Here is an 8,505-nt window from a genome sequence, read left to right as displayed (position 1 = left end):
AACAATTGACACTTTTATTTATGATGTCAATAATCACCCTAGGCTCTTGTCATGAGCTAAAATGCAGGTCTTAGTTCTTATCTAGCAGTACTACCCCTGGATGTTAATGGATTAAGTCCACCAAGCAAGACTTAGGTTGGATGAATGGATTAAAAAAACCCACAAGATCTCTATATGCTGCCTATAAGAAACTCACTTTGGGCACATTAGCAGGGAGCTGCATCATAAATGGAGCAGCAGAGACTTGAACTGGGGCCCATATGGGATGCTGGCACCGCAGGGGGCATTATAACCTGCTGTGCCACAATGTTGGCCCCTAATTTTTAAAAACTGGTTAAGAGAAAGCAAAGATTGAATTTGTAGGTGCACAAGATGACAGAATTGGGAATGGTGTACTGCTCTAGGCTTGGTGTAAATAATAAAAACAAAAGTGTAGGTAATAAATTCTCAGGGTAAAGTTAGAAAATTGCAGTGGAAATTCTATAGGACAAGAATGCAATGGATCTGTATGGAATATGCGACCTGCAGCATGAACACATACATAACAGAAGTCCCCAGCAGCCGAAAGCTGGAGAGAGCCACAATTTTGGAGACTTTGATGAGATCAGACTGCAGCAACCCCTGCCAATGATGATATAGCATGGCATGATGTAGAGCATGGCATGAGGCTGGCCTGGAGCCCTAAGGGGGAGAGTGTAACCTGCTAATCCAGTATAAAAAGGTGCACATTTCTCTCACCCCATCACAACCCCAACAGTGCTGGCTACCAGCTAAGAGAGGGTGGGTTCCTTTCTGGGTATATGCAACAGCTTTGGAAGACCTTGTGCATGGATACAGCAACTGGCTGAGACAAGACTCAGTCTCCTCTGGTGAAAGTGGTTGAGGGAAGCTCTGGTGAAAGTGGTCAGGGGAAGACAAGATTTGGCCAGTGGCTCTTGTGTACACGTGCAATGTAGAGATTCTAGCAGAGGAAAAAAATCTATGTTCCCCACTGACTTCAAGTCTGGGTGGGAGGATTGACAGCCATTGAGAGCTAACACCCAGGCATTTATCACCTTGGAAGAGAGAAGGTGAGGGTGTGATCACACTAACAGAGATGACCATGCCCCTCCTTCTCTTAACAAGAGGAGAGCTACCATACCCAACTTTGGTGTCATCCTGGATACTTGCTGCACTCTGAATCACTGACCAAAGCTCCTTGACCACTCCCAGTATACACTTCTGAGAATTCACCAAAAGAGCAGACATTCCAATAAGCCACAAAGGGATAGTTCAAAGATAAAAGCCATCAGAGGAAAAAACCAAGTATCTCCACAAATGCCTAAAAATAAACACAGAAATTCAAGTAACAAGAGTAAGGAAGACAACATGACTCCCCCCAAGGAACACAAGAACACTTCAATATTAGAATGTGAAGATGAAGAGATTAAAGAAATGACTGAAGTGGAATTCAAAAGATTAATTATAGGATTATTCAGAAGCAAGGAGAAGCAAATTCATGAATTAAAGAAATCCATACATGACATGGATGAGAAATGCTCCCATGAAATTGAGATTTTAAAGAGAAATCAAAATGAAATATTAGAAATGAATACAATATATCAAATAAAAATGCAGTGGAAAGTCTTAACAACAGACTTGGTGAGGCAAAAGAAAGAATATTTGAGCTAGAAGACAAATCTTTGGAAATTTTTCAATGAAACCAAAAAAAAAAAGCAGAAATTAGACAACTTAAAAAAAAACCAGTGTTGGAGATTTATGGGACACAATCAAATAACCCAACATACTAGTTTTAGGAGTTCTTGAAGGTGTGGAAAGAGAGAATAGATTGAGAGATTTTTTTTAAACTTTTATTTAATAAATTTAAATTTCCAAAGTACAACTTTCGGATTATAGCAGCTTACCCTCCCCCCATAACCACACCCACACCCACAACCTTTCCATCTCCCATTCCCTCTCCCATCCCATACTTCATCAAGATTCATTCTCAATTATCAACTTAGTATATACTAAGTAAAGATTTCAACAGTTTGCACCCACACAGAAACACAAAGTATAAAGCACTGTTTGAGTACTAGTTATACCATTAATTCACATAGAACAACACATTAAGGACAGAGATCCTACATGGGGAGTAAGTGCACAGTGACTCCTGTTGTTGATTTAACAATTGACACTCTTATTTATGACATCAGTAATCACCTGCGGCTCTTGTCATGAGCTGCCAAGGTTATGGAAGCCTCTTGAGTTCGCCAACTCCAATCTTATTTAGACAAGGCCATAGTCAAAGTGGAAGTTCTCTCTTCCCTTTGGAGAAAGGTACCTTCTTCTTTGATGGCCCATTCTTTCTGTGGGGATCTCACTCACAGAGATCTTTCATTTAGGTCTTTTTTTTTCCAGTTTGTCTTGGCTTTCCATGCCTGAAATACTCTAATGGGCTTTTTAGCCAGATCTGAATGTCTTAAGGGCTGATTCTGAGGCCAGAGTGCTGTTTAGGACATCTGCCATTCTATGAGTCTGCTGTGTATCCTACTTCCCATGTTGGATTGTTCTCAATTGAGAGAGATTCTAAGATGGCAGAATAGGGAAGGAGCTTACTTATAGTCCAGGAGAAGATAGTTTAATAAAAGTGAAGATAATGTAGTCTCAGGGAAGAGTTAGGGAAAAAAATGACAGAGAAAACTCTTCCATAATTAGAGGGACACAGTGGACCTACGTGTAGGGCACAGGTGCCTACAGCTTGAGACCCCAGCTACCAAGAGCTTCCACACCTGCGCTGGAATGTGAGGTGAGATGAAACCACAGTAGCCTGAGATATTGGTGGAAAAGTGGCAGGAAGAGCCTAGAGAGAATGAGGCTTGAAGCCCCGTGGGGGAAAGTACACCAGCCTAACTAGAGGAGAGAAAAAGTAAAAGGGATGGTATGGACACAACTCTCTCTCTCTAATCACCTTAAAAGGTGTACAAGCCAATAGAGCAGGTGCCATTTTGGACATACGTAACAGCTGTGCCAGCTCGGGACTGTGCCCAGCAATCAACCGAGTAGAGAAGCCTGACTCTGGTGGGGAGTAATAATGGGAGACTAAGACCTAGTGAATATGTGGAGTTTCTGAACCAGGACTGTGAAAAAAAAAGCTGAGGGTATGTGGGAGAACTCACGGTGTGGCTGAGACTTTGAGTAGCCTTAATAGGACGCCACAAGCTCAGGTGGTTCTGGCTACCCAGCGAGAGACACTGCAGGGAAATATGGCTCAGGTGGCCCTGGCTACCCAGTGAGAGACTTGCAGGGGAATCTGAGCTTACACTAAGGATTGCACAGATCCTTTGTGTGGTCCTTGGGGCAGAGCAGACGAATATTATACCCACTGGGGCTAGCGCTCAGGCACTGATCGCCATTGAGGAGAAGAGCTCAGCTGAGCAGAATTACTTCCCTTCTGATAGAGAGAAAGAGAGAGAGAGAGAGAGAGAGAGAGAGAAAGAGAGAGAGATTGATTTACCATGCCAAACCTGGGTTTGTCACCTTAGGCACACCCTTAACTGAAGAACTTAACAGAGCTCTCTAGCCACACCCACTACAAGCCTACATATCTACAACCAAGTTATGTTTGACAAAGGAGCTAAACTCAATCCCTGGAGCAAGGAGAGTCTCTTCAGCAAATGGTGCTGGGAAAACTGGATTCATGTGTAGAAGTATGAAACAAGACCCCTGCCTATACCTTATGAAAAAATCCACTGAAAATGGATCAAAGATCTAAACCTGTGACCTGATGACATCACATTACTAGAGAACTTTGGGGAAACACTGCAAGACATTGACATAGACAAAGACTTCCAGGAAAAGACCCCCAAAGCACAGGAAATCAAAGCCAAAATTGACAAATGGGGGTTACATCAAACTGAGAAGCTTGTGCACTGCAGAAGAAATACTTAGCCAAGTGAAGAGGCAACTGACACAAGGTGAAAAAATATTCACAAACTATGAAACTGAAAAGGATTAATATATGGAATCTGTAAAGAGCTCAATAAGGCCGGTGCCGTGGCTCAACAGGCTAATCCTCCACCTCGCGGTGCTGGCACACCGGGTTCTAGTCCCAGTCGGGGTGCCAGATTCTGTCCCAGTTGCCCCTCTTCCAGGCCAGCTCTCTGCTATGGCCCGGGAAGGCAGTGGAGGATGGTCCAAGTGCTTGGGCCCTACACCCGCATGGGAGACCAGGATAAGCACCTGGCTCCTGCCTTCGGATCAGTGAGATGCGCCGGCTGCAGCATGCCGGCCGTGGCGGCCATTGGCGGGTGAACCAACAGAAAAGGAAGACCTTTCTCTCTGTCTCTCTCTCTCTCACTGTCCACTCTGCCTGTCAAAAAAATTTTTTTTAAAAAAATAAAGAGCTCAATAAACTCAACAACAATAAAACAAAAAATCTGGTTAAGAAATGGGCAAAGGACTTGAACAGAAACTTTTTAAAAGAGGAAATTGAAATGGCCAACAGACCCATGAAAAAATTGCTGAGGATCAGTACCCATCAGGAAATGCAAGAGAAAAGCACACTGAGGTTTCCCCTCCCCCTGGTTAGAATGGCTCTCTGCCACACTCTTTTTATGAGACCAGTATTATTTTGATACCAAAACCAAGCAAAGACATAACACGAAATGAAACTACAGACCTATATCCTTAATGAGCTCAGATGCAAAGATTCTCAACAAAATACTAGCAATTTGAATCCAAAATGACATCAAGAAGATTATATATCATGATCATGTGGGGGCCAGCGCTGTGGTGCAGTGGGTTAACGCCCTGGCCTGAAGCGCCTGCATCCCATATGGGTGCCGGTTCAAGACCTGGCTGCGCCACTTCTGATCCAGCTCTCTGCTATGGCCTGGGAAGGCAGTACAAGATGGCCCAAGTCCTTGGGTCCCTTCACCCATGTGGGAGACCTGGAAGAGGCTCCTGGCTCCTGGCTTCAGATTGGCACAGCTCTGATCATCTTGGGGGTGAACCAGTGGATGGAAGACCGACTGACCTCTCTGCATCTACTCTCTCTGTGTCACTTTGACTTTCAAATAAATAAATAAGTCTAAAAAAAAGATCAAGTGGGATTTATCACCGATATGCATGGGTGGTTCAACATTTGCAAATCAATAAATGTCATAAATCACATCAATAGCATGAAGAACAAAAACTATACGGTCACCTCAATAGATTCAGAGAGAGCATTTAATAATAGTCAACAACCTTCATGATTAAAAAAACCATCCTCACGTTATATATAGAAAGAGCAATCCTCAAAATTATAATTGTTAAGTTTCAAAATCCAATAGCCAGAATTTCAAACACAAACAACTGCAGGAGCGCGCACCCACCGCGCCGCCCGAGCGTTGCCCGCGATGGGCGCCCGCCGGGTCTGTGCGGCGCGCGGGCGGAGACGCCATGGCCTCGCCGGAGCTTGGCCCCGGGGCCACCATCGAGGCGGGGGCCGCGCGAGGGCCGGAGCGGAGCGGCGCCGCCACCACTGCACGCGCAAACTTGGGCTCGCGCTTCCCGGCCCGGCGCAGAGCCCGGGGCGCCCGGGGCCCCGCCAAGTCGCGATCCCACCGGCAGAAGGAGTACAAGTGCGGGGACCTGGTGTTCGCCAAGATGAAGGGCTACCCACACTGGCCGGCCCGGATCGACGAAATGCCCGAGGCCACTGTGAAGTCAACAGCCAACAAATACCAAGTCTTTTTTTTTTCGGGACCCACGAGACGGCATTCCTGGGCCCCAAAGACCTCTTCCCTTAGGAGGAGTCCAAGGAGAAGTTTGGCAAGAGGAAAGGGTTGAGCGAGGGGCTGTGGGAGATCGAGAACAGCCCTACCGTCAAGGCTCTGGCTACCAATCCTCCCAGGAAAAGAGCTGCGTGGAAGAGCCGGAGCCGGAGCCCGAGGCCGCGGAGGGCGACAAGAAGGGCAGGGCAGCAGCGACGAGGAGGGCAAGCTGGTCATCGACGAGCCTGCCAAGGAGAAGAACGAGAAGGGGGCACCGAAGAGGAGAGCGGGCGACCTGCTGGAGGACTCCCCTAAACGTCCCAAGGAGGCAGAAGACCCCGAAGGGGAGGAGAAGGCAGCAGCCACCTTGGAGACGGAGCGGGCCCTGCCCGTGCAAGTGGAGAACAGCACCGGCTCGGAGCCGCCTCAGGAGGAGGAGGAAGAGGCTGCCAAGGAGGAGGCTGAGGCCCCCGGCGTCGGAGATCACGAGAGCCTGTAGCCACCAGTGTTTCCAGAGGAGCCCCCGCCCCCTGTTCCCACTGCTGCCTGGGTGCTACTGGGGAAACTGGCCGTGGGCTGCAAACTGGGAGCCCCTTTCCCACCCCAGCCTGCCCTTCCCTTCCGCTCACTTCCCCCACTCCACGCCCAGCCCCTGGAGCTGGACCTGGATGGGCCAGGCCACCTGGCTCTCACTGCCGGGTCTTTCCACCCCTGAGATCAAGGCAGGCCCATGGCCTCAGCTCCCTGGGACGAGATGCGGCCATTGGGTCCCATCCTGCTTAGAGCTGTGTCCACCTCCTGACATCCCCCTCTCCCTCCCCCAGGCATTCTGGACCTCTGGGTTGGGATCAGGGGTAGGAGTGGAAGGGACAGAGCATAGATAACGGGGTGGGCTTCCGGGGCCTGGGAGAGGTAGTCCTCGGATGGGGGTGGGGGCATTGTTTGAGCGCAGGTTCCATCCTCCCACACCTTTAACCAGCTGCCTAGATTCAGGGAAAGTAGGACAGCTTGTGGCGGGAGCTGGGGCCCTTCCATAAATCCTTGATGATTGACAACACCCATTCTTCCTTTTTGCTGATCCCAGGGACTTCTGGGAGTTGTAGTTTATCAGAAGATTTGGGGGCTACCAAGTTATTTGGGCCAAGAACCTGAGATCTGAAGGGTGATCGACTTTACCCATGTGGGTGGGATGTTGAGCATCCTTTAGATCTCAGGGGTCAGAGGTGGGATGCCCTGGGGAGACCCCCGGCTGCCCTTTCCCCTCCCCCACAGTGCTCAAGGCCAGCCTACAGCCATATTATATATCACCCAAACAAAGGAAAAGACACATTTTTTAGGAAATGTTTTTAATAAAAGAAAATTACAAAAAAATTTGTAAAGACCCCCCGGACCCCTTTGTGTGCTCTCCATTCTCCTTTCTTCCCCACTGTTGCTCCCATGTTTGAGGTGCACTGGGAGGCTCCCCTGGTATTCCGGGGCTCTGGTGTCCCAGTGTCACTTCCCATCCACATGCCCCACTTGTCTCCCTCGGTGTTGTCACCAGATCTGATCTGTAAGCCACTGAGAGGACAGAGGGAAATGAGTGCCTGCTCCCAGCCTCTTGCTAGAGGTCTCTCCACACCTCCCTTCTGGCTCTTCACCCTTGCCCCTCCCCCTCGGGCTCTGATGAAAAATTGCTGACTGTAGCTTTGGAAGTTTAGCTCTGAGAACCTGTTGATTACTAAAAAAAAAAAAAAAAAAAAAAAAAAAAAAAAAAAAAAAAAAAAAAAAAATCCAATAGCCAATATCATACTGAATGGGAAAAAGCTGAAAGCATTTCCCTGCAGATCTGGAACATGAAAAGGATGTCCGTTTTTGCCACTCTTATTCAATATAGCACTGGAAGTTTTACCAAGAGCAATTAGGGAGGAGGAAAAAATAAGGGCCTCAGAATAGGAAAAGAGAAAGTCAAATTCTCCAAGTTCACAGATGACATGATGTTATATGTAGAAAAACCTTAACACATCACCAAAAAGCTGTTAGAATTGACAAACCGGTTCAGTAAATTTGCAGGTTACAAAAATAAATGTACGAAGGTAGCTTTTTTTATATGCTAATAATGAACTCAATTAGAGAGAAATAGGGAAAAAATTGGAACTAGTTATTTTTTAAAGATTTATTCATTTATTTATTTGAAAAGCAGAATTACAGAGAGGCAGAGGGAGAGAGGGAGGGAGAAACAGAGAGAGAGAGAGAGAGAGGGAGGGAGGAACAGAGAGAGGTCAGTCTTCCATCCACTGGTTCACTCCCAAGATGTCCACAATGGCCAGAGCTGTGCCAATCTGAAGCCAGGAGCCAGGAGCTTCTTCCAGGTCTCCCATTCGAATGCAGGGGCCCAAGGACTTGGGCCATCTTGTACTGCCTTCCCAGGCCATAGCAGAGAGCTGGATTGGAAGTGGAGCAGCTGGGGCTCAAACTGGCGCCCATATGGGATGCTGGCACTGCAGGCAGAGGCTATACCCACTACTACTACTACACAGCACCAGCCCCAATGGAATTAGTTCTTCTTTAAATGTATGTTAGAATTCAGCAGTGAAGCCATCTGGTTTTGGGATTTTTGTTGTTTTGAGAGGGTTTTAATTATTGATTCAATCACTTCTTGCTCATTGGCTTATTTTGGTTTTCTATGTCTTCATGACTAAATTTTGGTAGATTTTATTTGTCCAGGAATCTATCCGTTTCTTCTAGATTTTCCAATTAAGTGGCGTATAGCTTTTGTAGTAATTCA

At 47.1% G+C, this 8,505-nt stretch overlaps 1 pseudogene; it reads left to right on the top strand.

Annotated features, from left to right (window-relative positions):
• The first annotated feature begins 5,517 nt into the window (after window positions 1-5,517).
• Window positions 5,518-7,030, top strand: LOC133763541 (hepatoma-derived growth factor-like; annotated as a pseudogene).
• The last annotated feature ends 1,475 nt before the right edge of the window (window positions 7,031-8,505 follow it).

This window comes from Lepus europaeus, chromosome 7 (assembly GCF_033115175.1).
Source record: "Lepus europaeus isolate LE1 chromosome 7, mLepTim1.pri, whole genome shotgun sequence".
Classification (NCBI taxonomy): Eukaryota; Metazoa; Chordata; class Mammalia; order Lagomorpha; family Leporidae; genus Lepus; species Lepus europaeus.
The sequence above is the reverse complement of the archived record's forward strand: the minus strand, read 5'-3'. Positions and strand labels throughout refer to the sequence as shown.